This window comes from Pseudophryne corroboree, chromosome 4, assembly GCF_028390025.1.
Source record: "Pseudophryne corroboree isolate aPseCor3 chromosome 4, aPseCor3.hap2, whole genome shotgun sequence".
In the NCBI taxonomy this organism is placed as follows: domain Eukaryota; kingdom Metazoa; phylum Chordata; class Amphibia; order Anura; family Myobatrachidae; genus Pseudophryne; species Pseudophryne corroboree.
Window position 1 is genome coordinate 903923714 of NC_086447.1, and position 21231 is coordinate 903944944.

Genomic DNA, 21231 nt, shown 5'->3' on the forward strand with positions numbered 1-21231 from the left:
AACAATTTGTTCAAATAAAATCCAAAACCAGCTTGACCTAAATTACACATTATTAAAAATATCTAAAATATTGTGTAATATTACATCAATATAGTAATTCATACAGTGAATTCATAAAACAATATTTCATAAAACCCAACGCGTTTCGTCCATTAAGGACTTCATCAGGGGTATGGGTCTTCGCTGGTGTTAGTCAAATGGAGAAGAGGAGGAAAGAACAAGAGAGCAAAAAAAAGAATCAATACAAATCATCATGATATACAGATATATATTCAAGTAACGTTTTCATTGTTTATAAAAGAAAACCTTTTTTCATTATTTCATTAACTATTACATCACAATTTTTCATAGAGAATGAATATTTAAATTCTTTAGTAGACATTGGAAAAAGAAGATACTCTCCAATAATCAATTCAGGTTTTTTTTTTTTTTTTTGTCCTAATTGCCTTATTTCAAAAGAAAATAACAACTTACTGTGCAAATATAACTGCTCTGAGTGGATTATTTCTTCTTTATAATACGGTAGTTTATTCTCTGTAATTCTAAGAATAAAATATATATATTGTTTTAAATGGTACTGAAAGGTTGAATATAGAATTACATCTAATTAAAATGGATCACTCACTTGGCTGTCTCTGGAGATAATCTTCATTAGAGATCAACTACTCCTATATTATGGTCAGTCAATGTTCAATATGTCTAAATAAGAAATTCAACAGTATTACGGGCCAAATGCCTCAAGGAATTTAGAATCTTATTGGAATATGTAGCCATACTCACTTTCCAATACAAATTCACTTGCTCACTGATGGTCTAATCTTGACCGGATGAATTAGTCTAAGAAATTAATTGAAGATAATTAAGGGTGTCCAAAGCACTTAATAGGCATATTTAAAAACTGAACTTTGTTATAACTTACTTAAAGTTCAGCACGATGATAACAAGTTGGGCTAAAAAGCTCCTTAAAATCCAATAAGGTGCATCTTCTAACTAGAATCAAAAGTGAATTAAATTAAGGACCTAATTAGTGACCAATAATAGCACTTAATATAGAGTCTTAATTGTTACTTACAATAAAAATTCTTTAGAGTTCGACAACAAGTAGGTTCTGAGCTCCACAGTGGCCGGTAAGATATAACTTCCAACTAGAACTAAATAAATTATATTATACTAAAAGCATAATTTGATATTAACCTATTAAAGAGCATCAGAAGTACTTACATTAAGAGATTCAGGACCTGTGTTGCTGCCTCCTTTCCTGTATGGCAAGTGATTTGGAAGAGATTTCTGAGGCCTATTTATACCCCTAGGGAGTTTACATCACTTCCTCCCTCTGCTGATAGGTTAGATCTGATGAGTCAATTATATGACATTTTACCAATATTAAACTAGTATAAGGCCTGATGCCTATATATATGGGTCAAGTTTATTCTACAGATGTTTGTGTCTGAAAGGCTAATGATAATATGGCATAATTAAATACTACTTCCGCCTTTCACTTCAATTATTTCCACGGTTTGCTGTATAATTACTACCCTCTGTATTAATTCGGATCGGGGCAGCCTCACTTGGCATTTTTACTGATTATCCCATTTCTTATTTAATTAAGCCCAGAGAGAAAATTGAACGAAGATAAACAAGTTCTCCTTATGTACCGCCGTGCGTTCCACCCATAACAGCGGTGGAACGCACAGCGTCACTTCCGAGTTGTCCCGTGCGCTCCATAGTAGCGGTGGAGCGCACGTCTGCACTTCCGGACCTGCGCATTAGCCGAATCTTCGTGCGTTCCTCCCATAGCGACGGTGGAACGCACAACGTCACTTCCGGATTGTCCCGTGCGCTCCAACCATTGAAGCGGTGAAGCGCACGTCTTTTCTTTGTGACCACATTGTCACATTAAAGTCCTACAGCACCAATATATTTTACACATCGGGAATGGGGCCATATCTATTGCCTTCTAATATATGTTAAAGATTGATCATAACATGAACATGAACATTACATTTATTGTCCCTATTTATTAAGATCCATTATAAAACCAATTGGAGTAAGTATAAAGAGAGTAAGACATTCTTTTCCCAATACCTTTACATTATTAGTTATTGACAAAACATATATACAGCGAAAAAAACATACAATACAATGCCATGCTATGCCATGCCATTGTGTATTGGTCTCGATGGGACTATAATCACATAGGGGGACTCATAAATGTATATCATTCTAAGTACATATCTACAAGTTTACACAGCCTAGCAACCTAAAAAGGAGACTATATCAAAGCCTTCATTTAGACCTTTCGGAATTTGGGTGTTCAGAGTGTATATCCAATATGTTTCTTGTTTTGCTAATAGTAAATCCCTATCGCCTCCTCTCATGTCTAATTTAATGTGTTCCAATACTGAGAAGGTTAAGCCTGTCACATCTGATCGATGTACTTCAAAAAAATGGCGAGGTAAACTATGCTGCATCATTTTATTTTTTATGTTCCTTAGATGCTCCTGAATTCTAATCTTAAGTTTCCGTTTGGTCTTTCCCACATACGAAAGACCGCATGGGCAATTGATCTTATAGATTACGTACTCTGTATTACAGGTTACTCTATCTTTCAGGGTGTGAAATTTGCCGTTCTCCAACTTAAGTTTAACTGAAGATTTTTGCATATATTTACAGCAAATGCATTGGTTGCAAGGAAAACATCCCCACCTGTTCCCCATAAGAACATGATGGTCACTCAAAAATTCTTGTGGCTTATCTTTTTTAAGATTGCTAGGTGCTATCAAATTTTTTAAATTCTGTGCTCTCTTATAGACTAATCGAGGTTTATTCGGCAGTGTAGGTCCTAAAACCGGGTCTTTTTGTAGTAGACCCCAATGTTTAGTCATTATCTTCTGTATTTTATTCGCATCTTTACTGTACTGAGTGATAAAAGATTTGCATTGGTTGGAATTATTGGGGATAGTTACAGATTTGCCCTCTATAAGTTCTGTCCTGGATCTCTTGGAGGCCTTTAATCTGACCTCATTCAGGAATCCAGCTTCATACCCCCTTTCTATAAATCTCTCATAGAGAATGGCCGATTGTTCCCAATAGTCAGTCATGTCACTACAGTTTTTCCTCACCCTCACAAATTGGGAATAAGGGACTCCATTTTTCCATACTGGGTGATGACAGCTATTTTGAGGAATATAGCTGTTAGCATCTACAGATTTAAAGAAGGTTTTGGTAGTTATTCCTCCTATAGTACATCCTTTCAGTTCTAGATCTAAATAATCTATAGTAACTGGATCTGTTTTATATGTAAACTTTAGATTAAAGCTATTATTGTTCAGGTGATCTATGAACCTCTCTATACTATGTAAATCACCGTCCCATATAAATATAAGGTCATCGATATATCTTCTATATAATTTAATATTGGTCCTTTCAAAATCACTGTCATACACAAATTTATTCTCCCACTCGCCCATCAGAATATTCGCATACGATGGGGCAAATTTAGTCCCCATCGCGGTACCCTGTTTTTGTAGAAGATAACTACCATTAAATTCAAAAAAATTATTTTCTAAAATGAATCTAATGCAGTCAATAATGAATGTAACTTCTAACGCTGTATTCTTGGAATCCTTTTCCAATGCATTTTTCACTGCTTCTATTCCCCTATCATGTGGGATGGAGGAATAGAGGGCCTGTACATCCACCGTTAACCACCTATTGGTGTCAGACCACTTGTGATTTTTGACAAGTTTTAAAAGGCTAGTTGAATCTTTAAGGTGGGATTTATTCAACAGAACATATGGCTGTAATTTTAAATCGATAAAATGTGAGAGATTAGAAGTAAGTGAGCTTATTCCTGCAATAATTGGACGGCCTGGAGGGCATTCTCTATTTTTGTGTACCTTAGGAAGTTGATAAAATAATGGCATTTTGGGAAATTTTTTGTAAAGATAATTAAATTCATCTTTACAAATTAAATTATTTCCTCTAGCGGTGTTTAAGAGTACATATAAAGAGTCTTGGAATTCTACAGTCGGATCTTTTTCGAGTTGAATATACGTGGAAGTATCTTCCAGTATGTTATAGGATTCCTTTAGGTATGCAGATTTGTCTTGTAGGACTACTGCCCCCCCTTTATCCGCAGATTTAATAATTATATTAGAGTCTTTAATCAGATTTTTAATGGCATTTTTTTCCTGTGGGTTGATATTATTATTGTATTTGCTATCATAAGTTTTCATTTTTCTAAAGTCGTCTCTGACAGACTCATAAAAAATATCAATATGGCTCCCCCGGGACTCTACGGGGTAAAATTTTGAAGGTAGGGAGACAACCGGTTTGTCCTTAGGCTCATATGATAATCTGGGAACAGGATTCTTTAGAAAATGTCTCTGTACAGTCAGGTTTCTAACATACCTATTTAGATCTATAAAAAGATGGAACTTATCAGCTCCCCCATTGGGAGCAAACTTCAGACCTTTAGCTAATACCGACTTTTCGGCTGTAGAAAGTTCTTTCGTTGATAAGTTAATGATTCCTGTTTCTGTTGTATTGGATATGCTTTCATTTTTTTGGGGGTGTTTTCTATTTCTATTTCTTCTACCACCTCTTCTTCCTCTCGGTAACCTCTTTTCATACCTTGCGGTATAGTTTTCTCTAATGTCTCCCCTTGTTTCAATTTTGTATGCTGGTGAACATTTGTTCGCCCCCCTAAAAAATGTTGCTTTCGCTCTGGTACATGGGGTGAATGGTCTTGTTCAATTCTATTGAAGGAACGGGATCTTAAATGGTCAAATTTATTATAATGCGATGGTATATCATCATAATACCTCTCTCTATACGGTTGGTACCTTTCTTGTTGTCTGTAATGATTTGAAGGTATTCTATCTCTAAAATTTTGCTGGCGATAAGAGAACCTCCTATTCCTATAAGGGGATCGATGAGTCTGTCTTCCCCGCTGTTTATACATCACTTCCTGCCAATCATTTCTATTGTGTTCCATCTGTCTACTTTTTGATGGTTGTGATTCTAGTCTGAACCAATTAGATACGTTCCCATTTTTATAATCGTTCTTATCTCTATTGTACTTCCTTTGTTTTCTAATAACGATCTCATTTTCTAGTTTATCTAATTTTGATAATAGGTCCCCCACATCTTTTTTGTATTCCTCGCTGTCCTCAAATTTTTGCATAAGGGATTCTACTTTTGTTATTTCTTCATCAAGTTTAATTAGTTCTTTCTTACGTTCATTGACAATTATACCAATTAATTTCATTGAACAATCTGTCAGGGCCTTATTCCATTCTGACATAAAACTTTCACTTTCAGTACCAAGGGTTGGTGTTTTTACAAGTCTAAGTCCTCTTGGGATTCTCCCTACTTCTATATATTTTTCGAGCGTAATAACGTCATACCAACCTTTAATCTCTCTAGTGGAGAGTTTCTCCATTAAATTAAGATGCTCATAATAATCCTCCTCATTCTCCTCCATAAGGACTAAATCATCGTCCTCCATAAACATTTGTTTAATTCTTTGCGATCTTTTTACTCTATCCATAAATACAGACATATTAAACTGCAGCGAATCTAGGGTAACTAGCAACAATACAATACAAAAATAATATACCCTTAATTCGCGCTGTACAACACAGCTGCACCTCAATAGTAGTCACCTTGCTAGACGGTGACAAAAATAGTGATACAAATACAATACTCAGAGGGCGCTCAGTAACAATTTGTTCAAATAAAATCCAAAACCAGCTTGACCTAAATTACACAATTTAATTTATTAAAAATATCTAAAATATTGTGTAATATTACATCAATATAGTAATTCATACAGTGAATTCATAAAACAATATTTCATAAAACCCAACGCGTTTCGTCCGTTAAGGACTTCATCAGGGGTATGGGTCTTCGCTGGTGTTAGTCAAATGGAGAAGAGGAGGAAAGAACAAGAGAGCAAAAAAAAGAATCAATACAAATCATCATGATATACAGATATATATTCAAGTAACGTTTTCATTGTTTATAAAAGAAAACCTTTTTTCATTATTTCATTAACTATTACATCACAATTTTTCATAGAGAATGAATATTTAAATTCTTTAGTAGACATTGGAAAAAGAAGATACTCTCCAATAATCAATTCAGGTTTTTTTTTTTTTTGTCCTAATTGCCTTATTTCAAAAGAAAATAACAACTTACTGTGCAAATATAACTGCTCTGAGTGGATTATTTCTTCTTTATAATACGGTAGTTTATTCTCTGTAATTCTAAGAATAAAATATATATATTGTTTTAAATGGTACTGAAAGGTTGAATATAGAATTACATCTAATTAAAATGGATCACTCACTTGGCTGTCTCTGGAGATAATCTTCATTAGAGATCAACTACTCCTATATTATGGTCAGTCAATGTTCAATATGTCTAAATAAGAAATTCAACAGTATTACGGGCCAAATGCCTCAAGGAATTTAGAATCTTATTGGAATATGTAGCCATACTCACTTTCCAATACAAATTCACTTGCTCACTGATGGTCTAATCTTGACCGGATGAATTAGTCTAAGAAATTAATTGAAGATAATTAAGGGTGTCCAAAGCACTTAATAGGCATATTTAAAAACTGAACTTTGTTATAACTTACTTAAAGTTCAGCACGATGATAACAAGTTGGGCTAAAAAGCTCCTTAAAATCCAATAAGGTGCATCTTCTAACTAGAATCAAAAGTGAATTAAATTAAGGACCTAATTAGTGACCAATAATAGCACTTAATATAGAGTCTTAATTGTTACTTACAATAAAAATTCTTTAGAGTTCGACAACAAGTAGGTTCTGAGCTCCACAGTGGCCGGTAAGATATAACTTCCAACTAGAACTAAATAAATTATATTATACTAAAAGCATAATTTGATATTAACCTATTAAAGAGCATCAGAAGTACTTACATTAAGAGATTCAGGACCTGTGTTGCTGCCTCCTTTCCTGTATGGCAAGTGATTTGGAAGAGATTTCTGAGGCCTATTTATACCCCTAGGGAGTTTACATCACTTCCTCCCTCTGCTGATAGGTTAGATCTGATGAGTCAATTATATGACATTTTACCAATATTAAACTAGTATAAGGCCTGATGCCTATATATATGGGTCAAGTTTATTCTACAGATGTTTGTGTCTGAAAGGCTAATGATAATATGGCATAATTAAATACTACTTCCGCCTTTCACTTCAATTATTTCCACGGTTTGCTGTATAATTACTACCCTCTGTATTAATTCGGATCGGGGCAGCCTCACTTGGCATTTTTACTGATTATCCCATTTCTTATTTAATTAAGCCCAGAGAGAAAATTGAACGAAGATAAACAAGTTCTCCTTATGTACCGCCGTGCGTTCCACCCATAACAGCGGTGGAACGCACAGCGTCACTTCCGAGTTGTCCCGTGCGCTCCATAGTAGCGGTGGAGCGCACGTCTGCACTTCCGGACCTGCGCATTAGCCGAATCTTCGTGCGTTCCTCCCATAGCGACGGTGGAACGCACAACGTCACTTCCGGATTGTCCCGTGCGCTCCAACCATTGAAGCGGTGAAGCGCACGTCTTTTCTTTGTGACCACATTGTCACATTAAAGTCCTACAGCACCAATATATTTTACACATCGGGAATGGGGCCATATCTATTGCCTTCTAATATATGTTAAAGATTGATCATAACATGAACATGAACATTACATTTATTGTCCCTATTTATTAAGATCCATTATAAAACCAATTGGAGTAAGTATAAAGAGAGTAAGACATTCTTTTCCCAATACCTTTACATTATTAGTTATTGACAAAACATATATACAGCGAAAAAAACATACAATACAATGCCATGCTATGCCATGCTATTGTGTATTGGTCTCGATGGGACTATAATCACATAGGGGGACTCATAAATGTATATCATTCTAAGTACATATCTACAAGTTTACACAGCCTAGCAACCTAAAAAGGAGACTATATCAAAGCCTTCATTTAGACCTTTCGGAATTTGGGTGTTCAGAGTGTATATCCAATATGTTTCTTGTTTTGCTAATAGTAAATCCCTATCGCCTCCTCTCATGTCTAATTTAATGTGTTCCAATACTGAGAAGGTTAAGCCTGTCACATCTGATCGATGTACTTCAAAAAAATGGCGAGGTAAACTATGCTGCATCATTTTATTTTTTATGTTCCTTAGATGCTCCTGAATTCTAATCTTAAATTTCCGTTTGGTCTTTCCCACATACGAAAGACCGCATGGGCAATTGATCTTATAGATTACGTACTCTGTATTACAGGTTACTCTATCTTTCAGGGTGTGAAATTTGCCGTTCTCCAACTTAAGTTTAACTGAAGATTTTTGCATATATTTACAGCAAATGCATTGGTTGCAAGGAAAACATCCCCACCTGTTCCCCATAAGAACATGATGGTCACTCAAAAATTCTTGTGGCTTATCTTTTTTAAGATTGCTAGGTGCTATCAAATTTTTTTAAATTCTGTGCTCTCTTATAGACTAATCGAGGTTTATTCGGCAGTGTAGGTCCTAAAACCGGGTCTTTTTGTAGTAGACCCCAATGTTTAGTCATTATCTTCTGTATTTTATTCGCATCTTTACTGTACTGAGTGATGAAAGATTTGCATTGGTTGGAATTATTGGGGATAGTTACAGATTTGCCCTCTATAAGTTCTGTCCTGGATCTCTTGGAGGCCTTTAATCTGACCTCATTCAGGAATCCAGCTTCATACCCCCTTTCTATAAATCTCTCATAGAGAATGGCCGATTGTTCCCAATAGTCAGTCATGTCACTACAGTTTTTCCTCACCCTCACAAATTGGGAATAAGGGACTCCATTTTTCCATACTGGGTGATGACAGCTATTTTGAGGAATATAGCTGTTAGCATCTACAGATTTAAAGAAGGTTTTGGTAGTTATTCCTCCTATAGTACATCCTTTCAGTTCTAGATCTAAATAATCTATAGTAACTGGATCTGTTTTATATGTAAACTTTAGATTAAAGCTATTATTGTTCAGGTGATCTATGAACCTCTCTATACTATGTAAATCACCGTCCCATATAAATATAAGGTCATCGATATATCTTCTATATAATTTAATATTGGTCCTTTCAAAATCACTGTCATACACAAATTTATTCTCCCACTCGCCCATCAGAATATTCGCATACGATGGGGCAAATTTAGTCCCCATCGCGGTACCCTGTTTTTGTAGAAGATAACTACCATTAAATTCAAAAAAATTATGTTCTAAAATGAATCTAATGCAGTCAATAATGAATGTAACTTCTAACGCTGTATTCTTGGAATCCTTTTCCAATGCATTTTTCACTGCTTCTATTCCCCTATCATGTGGGATGGAGGAATAGAGGGCCTGTACATCCACCGTTAACCACCTATTGGTGTCAGACCACTTGTGATTTTTGACAAGTTTTAAAAGGCTAGTTGAATCTTTAAGGTGGGATTTATTCAACAGAACATATGGCTGTAATTTTAAATCAATAAAATGTGAGAGATTAGAAGTAAGTGAGCTTATTCCTGCAATAATTGGACGGCCTGGAGGGCATTCTCTATTTTTGTGTACCTTAGGAAGTTGATAAAATAATGGCATTTTGGGAAATTTTTTGTAAAGATAATTAAATTCATCTTTACAAATTAAATTATTTCCTCTAGCGGTGTTTAAGAGTACATATAAAGAGTCTTGGAATTCTACAGTCGGATCTTTTTCGAGTTGAATATACGTGGAAGTATCTTCCAGTATGTTATAGGATTCCTTTAGGTATGCAGATTTGTCTTGTAGGACTACTGCCCCCCCTTTATCCGCAGATTTAATAATTATATTAGGGTCTTTAATCAGATTTTTAATGGCATTTTTTTCCTGTGGGTTGATATTATTATTGTATTTGCTATCATAAGTTTTCATTTTTCTAAAGTCGTCTCTGACAGACTCATAAAAAATATCAATATGGCTCCCCCGGGACTCTACGGGGTAAAATTTTGAAGGTAGGGAGACAACCGGTTTGTCCTTAGGCTCATATGATAATCTGGGAACAGGATTCTTTAGAAAATGTCTCTGTACAGTCAGGTTTCTAACATACCTATTTAGATCTATAAAAAGATGGAACTTATCAGCTCCCCCATTGGGAGCAAACTTCAGACCTTTAGCTAATACCGACTTTTCGGCTGTAGAAAGTTCTTTCGTTGATAAGTTAATGATTCCTGTTTCTGTTGTATTGGATATGCTTTCATTTTTTTGGGGGTGTTTTCTATTTCTATTTCTTCTACCACCTCTTCTTCCTCTCGGTAACCTCTTTTCATACCTTGCGGTATAGTTTTCTCTAATGTCTCCCCTTGTTTCAATTTTGTATGCTGGTGAACATTTGTTCGCCCCCCTAAAAAATGTTGCTTTCGCTCTGGTACATGGGGTGAATGGTCTTGTTCAATTCTATTGAAGGAACGGGATCTTAAATGGTCAAATTTATTATAATGCGATGGTATATCATCATAATACCTCTCTCTATACGGTTGGTACCTTTCTTGTTGTCTGTAATGATTTGAAGGTATTCTATCTCTAAAATTTTGCTGGCGATAAGAGAACCTCCTATTCCTATAAGGGGATCGATGAGTCTGTCTTCCCCGCTGTTTATACATCACTTCCTGCCAATCATTTCTATTGTGTACCATCTGTCTACTTTTTGATGGTTGTGATTCTAGTCTGAACCAATTAGATACGTTCCCATTTTTATAATCGTTCTTATCTCTATTGTACTTCCTTTGTTTTCTAATAACGATCTCATGTTCTAGTTTATCTAATTTTGATAATAGGTCCCCCACATCTTTTTTGTATTCCTCGCTGTCCTCAAATTTTTGCATAAGGGATTCTACTTTTGTTATTTCTTCATCAAGTTTAATTAGTTCTTTCTTACGTTCATTGACAATTATACCAATTAATTTCATTGAACAATCTGTCAGGGCCTTATTCCATTCTGACATAAAACTTTCACTTTCAGTACCAAGGGTTGGTGTTTTTACAAGTCTAAGGTATGAAAAGAGGTTACCGAGAGGAAGAAGAGGTGGTAGAAGAAATAGAAATAGAAAACACCCCCAAAAAAATGAAAGCATATCCAATACAACAGAAACAGGAATCATTAACTTATCAACGAAAGAACTTTCTACAGCCGAAAAGTCGGTATTAGCTAAAGGTCTGAAGTTTGCTCCCAATGGGGGAGCTGATAAGTTCCATCTTTTTATAGATCTAAATAGGTATGTTAGAAACCTGACTGTACAGAGACATTTTCTAAAGAATCCTGTTCCCAGATTATCATATGAGCCTAAGGACAAACCGGTTGTCTCCCTACCTTCAAAATTTTACCCCGTAGAGTCCCGGGGGAGCCATATTGATATTTTTTATGAGTCTGTCAGAGACGACTTTAGAAAAATGAAAACTTATGATAGCAAATACAATAATAATATCAACCCACAGGAAAAAAATGCCATTAAAAATCTGATTAAAGACCCTAATATAATTATTAAATCTGCGGATAAAGGGGGGGCAGTAGTCCTACAAGACAAATCTGCATACCTAAAGGAATCCTATAACATACTGGAAGATACTTCCACGTATATTCAACTCGAAAAAGATCCGACTGTAGAATTCCAAGACTCTTTATATGTACTCTTAAACACCGCTAGAGGAAATAATTTAATTTGTAAAGATGAATTTAATTATCTTTACAAAAAATGTCCCAAAATGCCATTATTTTATCAACTTCCTAAGGTACACAAAAATAGAGAATGCCCTCCAGGCCGTCCAATTATTGCAGGAATAAGCTCACTTACTTCTAATCTCTCACATTTTATCGATTTAAAATTACAGCCATATGTTCTGTTGAATAAATCCCACCTTAAAGATTCAACTAGCCTTTTAAAACTTGTCAAAAATCACAAGTGGTCTGACACCAATAGGTGGTTAACGGTGGATGTACAGGCCCTCTATTCCTCCATCCCACATGATAGGGGAATAGAAGCAGTGAAAAATGCATTGGAAAAGGATTCCAAGAATACAGCGTTAGAAGTTACATTCATTATTGACTGCATTAGATTCATTTTAGAACATAATTTTTTTGAATTTAATGGTAGTTATCTTCTACAAAAACAGGGTACCGCGATGGGGACTAAATTTGCCCCATCGTATGCGAATATTCTGATGGGCGAGTGGGAGAATAAATTTGTGTATGACAGTGATTTTGAAAGGACCAATATTAAATTATATAGAAGATATATCGATGACCTTATATTTATATGGGACGGTGATTTACATAGTATAGAGAGGTTCATAGATCACCTGAACAATAATAGCTTTAATCTAAAGTTTACATATAAAACAGATCCAGTTACTATAGATTATTTAGATCTAGAACTGAAAGGATGTACTATAGGAGGAATAACTACCAAAACCTTCTTTAAATCTGTAGATGCTAACAGCTATATTCCTCAAAATAGCTGTCATCACCCAGTATGGAAAAATGGAGTCCCTTATTCCCAATTTGTGAGGGTGAGGAAAAACTGTAGTGACATGACTGACTATTGGGAACAATCGGCCATTCTCTATGAGAGATTTATAGAAAGGGGGTATGAAGCTGGATTCCTGAATGAGGTCAGATTAAAGGCCTCCAAGAGATCCAGGACAGAACTTATAGAGGGCAAATCTGTAACTATCCCCAATAATTCCAACCAATGCAAATCTTTTATCACTCAGTACAGTAAAGATGCGAATAAAATACAGAAGATAATGACTAAACATTGGGGTCTACTACAAAAAGACCCGGTTTTAGGACCTACACTGCCGAATAAACCTCGATTAGTCTATAAGAGAGCACAGAATTTAAAAAATTTGATAGCACCTAGCAATCTTAAAAAAGATAAGCCACAAGAATTTTTGAGTGACCATCATGTTCTTATGGGGAACAGGTGGGGATGTTTTCCTTGCAACCAATGCATTTGCTGTAAATATATGCAAAAATCTTCAGTTAAACTTAAGTTGGAGAACGGCAAATTTCACACCCTGAAAGATAGAGTAACCTGTAATACAGAGTACGTAATCTATAAGATCAATTGCCCATGCGGTCTTTCGTATGTGGGAAAGACCAAACGGAAACTTAAGATTAGAATTCAGGAGCATCTAAGGAACATAAAAAATAAAATGATGCAGCATAGTTTACCTCGCCATTTTTTTGAAGTACATCGATCAGATGTGACAGGCTTAACCTTCTCAGTATTGGAACACATTAAATTAGACATGAGAGGAGGCGATAGGGATTTACTATTAGCAAAACAAGAAACATATTGGATATACACTCTGAACACCCAAATTCCGAAAGGTCTAAATGAAGGCTTTGATATAGTCTCCTTTTTAGGTTGCTAGGCTGTGTAAACTTGTAGATATGTACTTAGAATGATATACATTTATGAGTCCCCCTATGTGATTATAGTCCCATCGAGACCAATACACAATAGCATGGCATAGCATGGCATTGTATTGTATGTTTTTTTCGCTGTATATATGTTTTGTCAATAACTAATAATGTAAAGGTATTGGGAAAAGAATGTCTTACTCTCTTTATACTTACTCCAATTGGTTTTATAATGGATCTTAATAAATAGGGACAATAAATGTAATGTTCATGTTCATGTTATGATCAATCTTTAACATATATTAGAAGGCAATAGATATGGCCCCATTCCCGATGTGTAAAATATATTGGTGCTGTAGGACTTTAATGTGACAATGTGGTCACAAAGAAAAGACGTGCGCTTCACCGCTTCAATGGTTGGAGCGCACGGGACAATCCGGAAGTGACGTTGTGCGTTCCACCGTCGCTATGGGAGGAACGCACGAAGATTCGGCTAATGCGCAGGTCCGGAAGTGCAGACGTGCGCTCCACCGCTACTATGGAGCGCACGGGACAACTCGGAAGTGACGCTGTGCGTTCCACCGCTGTTATGGGTGGAACGCACGGCGGTACATAAGGAGAACTTGTTTATCTTCGTTCAATTTTCTCTCTGGGCTTAATTAAATAAGAAATGGGATAATCAGTAAAAATGCCAAGTGAGGCTGCCCCGATCCGAATTAATACAGAGGGTAGTAATTATACAGCAAACCGTGGAAATAATTGAAGTGAAAGGCGGAAGTAGTATTTAATTATGCCATATTATCATTAGCCTTTCAGACACAAACATCTGTAGAATAAACTTGACCCATATATATAGGCATCAGGCCTTATACTAGTTTAATATTGGTAAAATGTCATATAATTGACTCATCAGATCTAACCTATCAGCAGAGGGAGGAAGTGATGTAAACTCCCTAGGGGTATAAATAGGCCTCAGAAATCTCTTCCAAATCACTTGCCATACAGGAAAGGAGGCAGCAACACAGGTCCTGAATCTCTTAATGTAAGTACTTCTGATGCTCTTTAATAGGTTAATATCAAATTATGCTTTTAGTATAATATAATTTATTTAGTTCTAGTTGGAAGTTATATCTTACCGGCCACTGTGGAGCTCAGAACCTACTTGTTGTCGAACTCTAAAGAATTTTTATTGTAAGTAACAATTAAGACTCTATATTAAGTGCTATTATTGGTCACTAATTAGGTCCTTAATTTAATTCACTTTTGATTCTAGTTAGAAGATGCACCTTATTGGATTTTAAGGAGCTTTTTAGCCCAACTTGTTATCATCGTGCTGAACTTTAAGTAAGTTATAACAAAGTTCAGTTTTTAAATATGCCTATTAAGTGCTTTGGACACCCTTAATTATCTTCAATTAATTTCTTAGACTAATTCATCCGGTCAAGATTAGACCATCAGTGAGCAAGTGAATTTGTATTGGAAAGTGAGTATGGCTACATATTCCAATAAGATTCTAAATTCCTTGAGGCATTTGGCCCGTAATACTGTTGAATTTCTTATTTAGACATATTGAACATTGACTGACCATAATATAGGAGTAGTTGATCTCTAATGAAGATTATCTCCAGAGACAGCCAAGTGAGTGATCCATTTTAATTAGATGTAATTCTATATTCAACCTTTCAGTACCATTTAAAACAATATATATATTTTATTCTTAGAATTACAGAGAATAAACTACCGTATTATAAAGAAGAAATAATCCACTCAGAGCAGTTATATTTGCACAGTAAGTTGTTATTTTCTTTTGAAATAAGGCAATTAGGACAAAAAAAAAAAAAAAACCTGAATTGATTATTGGAGAGTATCTTCTTTTTCCAATGTCTACTAAAGAATTTAAATATTCATTCTCTATGAAAAATTGTGATGTAATAGTTAATGAAATAATGAAAAAAGGTTTTCTTTTATAAACAATGAAAACGTTACTTGAATATATATCTGTATATCATGATGATTTGTATTGATTCTTTTTTTTGCTCTCTTGTTCTTTCCTCCTCTTCTCCATTTGACTAACACCAGCGAAGACCCATACCCCTGATGAAGTCCTTAACGGACGAAACGCGTTGGGTTTTATGAAATATTGTTTTATGAATTCACTGTATGAATTACTATATTGATGTAATATTACACAATATTTTAGATATTTTTAATAAATTAAATTGTGTAATTTAGGTCAAGCTGGTTTTGGATTTTATTTGAACAAATTGTTACTGAGCGCCCTCTGAGTATTGTATTTGTATCACTATTTTTGTCACCGTCTAGCAAGGTGACTACTATTGAGGTGCAGCTGTGTTGTACAGCGCGAATTAAGGGTATATTCTTTTTGTATTGTATTGTTGCTAGTTACCCTAGATTCGCTGCAGTTTAATATGTCTGTATTTATGGATAGAGTAAAAAGATCGCAAAGAATTAAACAAATGTTTATGGAGGACGATGATTTAGTCCTTATGGAGGAGAATGAGGAGGATTATTATGAGCATCTTAATTTAATGGAGAAACTCTCCACTAGAGAGATTAAAGGTTGGTATGACGTTATTACGCTCGAAAAATATATAGAAGTAGGGAGAATCCCAAGAGGACTTAGACTTGTAAAAACACCAACCCTTGGTACTGAAAGTGAAAGTTTTATGTCAGAATGGAATAAGGCCCTGACAGATTGTTCAATGAAATTAATTGGTATAATTGTCAATGAACGTAAGAAAGAACTAATTAAACTTGATGAAGAAATAACAAAAGTAGAATCCCTTATGCAAAAATTTGAGGACAGCGAGGAATACAAAAAAGATGTGGGGGACCTATTATCAAAATTAGATAAACTAGAAAATGAGATCGTTATTAGAAAACAAAGGAAGTACAATAGAGATAAGAACGATTATAAAAATGGGAACGTATCTAATTGGTTCAGACTAGAATCACAACCATCAAAAAGTAGACAGATGGAACACAATAGAAATGATTGGCAGGAAGTGATGTATAAACAGCGGGGAAGACAGACTCATCGATCCCCTTAAAGGAATAGGAGGTTCTCTTATCGCCAGCAAAATTTTAGAGATAGAATACCTTCAAATCATTACAGACAACAAGAAAGGTACCAACCGTATAGAGAGAGGTATTATGATGATATACCATCGCATTATAATAAATTTGACCATTTAAGATCCCGTTCCTTCAATAGAATTGAACAAGACCATTCACCCCATGTACCAGAGCGAAAGCAACATTTTTTAGGGGGGCGAACAAATGTTCACCAGCATACAAAATTGAAACAAGGGGAGACATTAGAGAAAACTATACCGCAAGGTATGAAAAGAGGTTACCGAGAGGAAGAAGAGGTGGTAGAAGAAATAGAAATAGAAAACACCCCCAAAAAAATGAAAGCATATCCAATACAACAGAAACAGGAATCATTAACTTATCAACGAAAGAACTTTCTACAGCCGAAAAGTCGGTATTAGCTAAAGGTCTGAAGTTTGCTCCCAATGGGGGAGCTGATAAGTTCCATCTTTTTATAGATCTAAATAGGTATGTTAGAAACCTGACTGTACAGAGACATTTTCTAAAGAATCCTGTTCCCAGATTATCATATGAGCCTAAGGACAAACCGGTTGTCTCCCTACCTTCAAAATTTTACCCCGTAGAGTCCCGGGGGAGCCATATTGATATTTTTTATGAGTCTGTCAGAGACGACTTTAGAAAAATGAAAACTTATGATAGCAAATACAATAATAATATCAACCCACAGGAAAAAAATGCCATTAAAAATCTGATTAAAGACCCTAATATAATTATTAAATCTGCGGATAAAGGGGGGGCAGTAGTCCTACAAGACAAATCTGCATACCTAAAGGAATCCTATAACATACTGGAAGATACTTCCACGTATATTCAACTCGAAAAAGATCCGACTGTAGAATTCCAAGACTCTTTATATGTACTCTTAAACACCGCTAGAGGAAATAATTTAATTTGTAAAGATGAATTTAATTATCTTTACAAAAAATTTCCCAAAATGCCATTATTTTATCAACTTCCTAAGGTACACAAAAATAGAGAATGCCCTCCAGGCCGTCCAATTATTGCAGGAATAAGCTCACTTACTTCTAATCTCTCACATTTTATCGATTTAAAATTACAGCCATATGTTCTGTTGAATAAATCCCACCTTAAAGATTCAACTAGCCTTTTAAAACTTGTCAAAAATCACAAGTGGTCTGACACCAATAGGTGGTTAACGGTGGATGTACAGGCCCTCTATTCCTCCATCCCACATGATAGGGGAATAGAAGCAGTGAAAAATGCATTGGAAAAGGATTCCAAGAATACAGCGTTAGAAGTTACATTCATTATTGACTGCATTAGATTCATTTTAGAACATAATTTTTTTGAATTTATTGGTAGTTATCTTCTACAAAAACAGGGTACCGCGATGGGGACTAAATTTGCCCCATCGTATGCGAATATTCTGATGGGCGAGTGGGAGAATAAATTTGTGTATGACAGTGATTTTGAAAGGACCAATATTAAATTATATAGAAGATATATCGATGACCTTATATTTATATGGGACGGTGATTTACATAGTATAGAGAGGTTCATAGATCACCTGAACAATAATAGCTTTAATCTAAAGTTTACATATAAAACAGATCCAGTTACTATAGATTATTTAGATCTAGAACTGAAAGGATGTACTATAGGAGGAATAACTACCAAAACCTTCTTTAAATCTGTAGATGCTAACAGCTATATTCCTCAAAATAGCTGTCATCACCCAGTATGGAAAAATGGAGTCCCTTATTCCCAATTTGTGAGGGTGAGGAAAAACTGTAGTGACATGACTGACTATTGGGAACAATCGGCCATTCTCTATGAGAGATTTATAGAAAGGGGGTATGAAGCTGGATTCCTGAATGAGGTCAGATTAAAGGCCTCCAAGAGATCCAGGACAGAACTTATAGAGGGCAAATCTGTAACTATCCCCAATAATTCCAACCAATGCAAATCTTTTATCACTCAGTACAGTAAAGATGCGAATAAAATACAGAAGATAATGACTAAACATTGGGGTCTACTACAAAAAGACCCGGTTTTAGGACCTACACTGCCGAATAAACCTCGATTAGTCTATAAGAGAGCACAGAATTTAAAAAAAAAAATTTGATAGCACCTAGCAATCTTAAAAAAGATAAGCCACAAGAATTTTTGAGTGACCATCATGTTCTTATGGGGAACAGGTGGGGATGTTTTCCTTGCAACCAATGCATTTGCTGTAAATATATGCAAAAATCTTCAGTTAAACTTAAGTTGGAGAACGGCAAATTTCACACCCTGAAAGATAGAGTAACCTGTAATACAGAGTACGTAATCTATAAGATCAATTGCCCATGCGGTCTTTCGTATGTGGGAAAGACCAAACGGAAACTTAAGATTAGAATTCAGGAGCATCTAAGGAACATAAAAAATAAAATGATGCAGCATAGTTTACCTCGCCATTTTTTTGAAGTACATCGATCAGATGTGACAGGCTTAACCTTCTCAGTATTGGAACACATTAAATTAGACATGAGAGGAGGCGATAGGGATTTACTATTAGCAAAACAAGAAACATATTGGATATACACTCTGAACACCCAAATTCCGAAAGGTCTAAATGAAGGCTTTGATATAGTCTCCTTTTTAGGTTGCTAGGCTGTGTAAACTTGTAGATATGTACTTAGAATGATATACATTTATGAGTCCCCCTATGTGATTATAGTCCCATCGAGACCAATACACAATAGCATGGCATAGCATGGCATTGTATTGTATGTTTTTTTCGCTGTATATATGTTTTGTCAATAACTAATAATGTAAAGGTATTGGGAAAAGAATGTCTTACTCTCTTTATACTTACTCCAATTGGTTTTATAATGGATCTTAATAAATAGGGACAATAAATGTAATGTTCATGTTCATGTTATGATCAATCTTTAACATATATTAGAAGGCAATAGATATGGCCCCATTCCCGATGTGTAAAATATATTGGTGCTGTAGGACTTTAATGTGACAATGTGGTCACAAAGAAAAGACGTGCGCTTCACCGCTTCAATGGTTGGAGCGCACGGGACAATCCGGAAGTGACGTTGTGCGTTCCACCGTCGCTATGGGAGGAACGCACGAAGATTCGGCTAATGCGCAGGTCCGGAAGTGCAGACGTGCGCTCCACCGCTACTATGGAGCGCACGGGACAACTCGGAAGTGACGCTGTGCGTTCCACCGCTGTTATGGGTGGAACGCACGGCGGTACATAAGGAGAACTTGTTTATCTTCGTTCAATTTTCTCTCTGGGCTTAATTAAATAAGAAATGGGATAATCAGTAAAAATGCCAAGTGAGGCTGCCCCGATCCGAATTAATACAGAGGGTAGTAATTATACAGCAAACCGTGGAAATAATTGAAGTGAAAGGCGGAAGTAGTATTTAATTATGCCATATTATCATTAGCCTTTCAGACACAAACATCTGTAGAATAAACTTGACCCATATATATAGGCATCAGGCCTTATACTAGTTTAATATTGGTAAAATGTCATATAATTGACTCATCAGATCTAACCTATCAGCAGAGGGAGGAAGTGATGTAAACTCCCTAGGGGTATAAATAGGCCTCAGAAATCTCTTCCAAATCACTTGCCATACAGGAAAGGAGGCAGCAACACAGGTCCTGAATCTCTTAATGTAAGTACTTCTGATGCTCTTTAATAGGTTAATATCAAATTATGCTTTTAGTATAATATAATTTATTTAGTTCTAGTTGGAAGTTATATCTTACCGGCCACTGTGGAGCTCAGAACCTACTTGTTGTCGAACTCTAAAGAATTTTTATTGTAAGTAACAATTAAGACTCTATATTAAGTGCTATTATTGGTCACTAATTAGGTCCTTAATTTAATTCACTTTTGATTCTAGTTAGAAGATGCACCTTATTGGATTTTAAGGAGCTTTTTAGCCCAACTTGTTATCATCGTGCTGAACTTTAAGTAAGTTATAACAAAGTTCAGTTTTTAAATATGCCTATTAAGTGCTTTGGACACCCTTAATTATCTTCAATTAATTTCTTAGACTAATTCATCCGGTCAAGATTAGACCATCAGTGAGCAAGTGAATTTGTATTGGAAAGTGAGTATGGCTACATATTCCAATAAGATTCTAAATTCCTTGAGGCATTTGGCCCGTAATACTGTTGAATTTCTTATTTAGACATATTGAACATTGACTGACCATAATATAGGAGTAGTTGATCTCTAATGAAGATTATCTCCAGAGACAGCCAAGTGAGTGATCCATTTTAATTAGATGTAATCCTATATTCAACCTTTCAGTACCATTTAAAACAATATATATATTTTATTCTTAGAATTACAGAGAATAAACTACCGTATTATAAAGAAGAAATAATCCACTCAGAGCAGTTATATTTGCACAGTAAGTTGTTATTTTCTTTTGAAATAAGGCAATTAGGACAAAAAAAAAAAAAAACCTGAATTGATTATTGGAGAGTATCTTCTTTTTCCAATGTCTACTAAAGAATTTAAATATTCATTCTCTATGAAAAATTGTGATGTAATAGTTAATGAAATAATGAAAAAAGGTTTTCTTTTATAAACAATGAAAACGTTACTTGAATATATATCTGTATATCATGATGATTTGTATTGATTCTTTTTTTTG

General features: G+C 35.2%; 4 long non-coding RNA genes across 4 annotated transcripts; 2 read left to right on the forward strand and 2 right to left on the reverse strand.

Moving 5' to 3' along the window:
* Positions 1–474: 474 nt before the first annotated feature.
* LOC134911875 (uncharacterized) lies at positions 475–1513 on the reverse strand. Its single transcript, XR_010176924.1, has 4 exons — positions 1222–1513; positions 1073–1151; positions 626–990; positions 475–542 (listed from the first exon to the last, which is right to left on the reverse strand). It is a non-coding gene; the product is annotated as an uncharacterized LOC134911875 (long non-coding RNA).
* A 4691-nt stretch (positions 1514–6204) lies between these two features.
* On the reverse strand, positions 6205–7243 carry LOC134911876 (uncharacterized). The gene is made up of 4 exons (XR_010176925.1): positions 6952–7243; positions 6803–6881; positions 6356–6720; positions 6205–6272 (listed from the first exon to the last, which is right to left on the reverse strand). It is a non-coding gene; the product is annotated as an uncharacterized LOC134911876 (long non-coding RNA).
* Positions 7244–14209: 6966 nt separating this feature from the next.
* On the forward strand, positions 14210–15248 carry LOC134911877 (uncharacterized). Its single transcript, XR_010176926.1, has 4 exons — positions 14210–14501; positions 14572–14650; positions 14733–15097; positions 15181–15248. It is a non-coding gene; the product is annotated as an uncharacterized LOC134911877 (long non-coding RNA).
* Positions 15249–19946: 4698 nt separating this feature from the next.
* Positions 19947–20985, forward strand: LOC134911878 (uncharacterized). The gene is made up of 4 exons (XR_010176927.1): positions 19947–20238; positions 20309–20387; positions 20470–20834; positions 20918–20985. It is a non-coding gene; the product is annotated as an uncharacterized LOC134911878 (long non-coding RNA).
* The last annotated feature ends 246 nt before the right edge of the window (positions 20986–21231 follow it).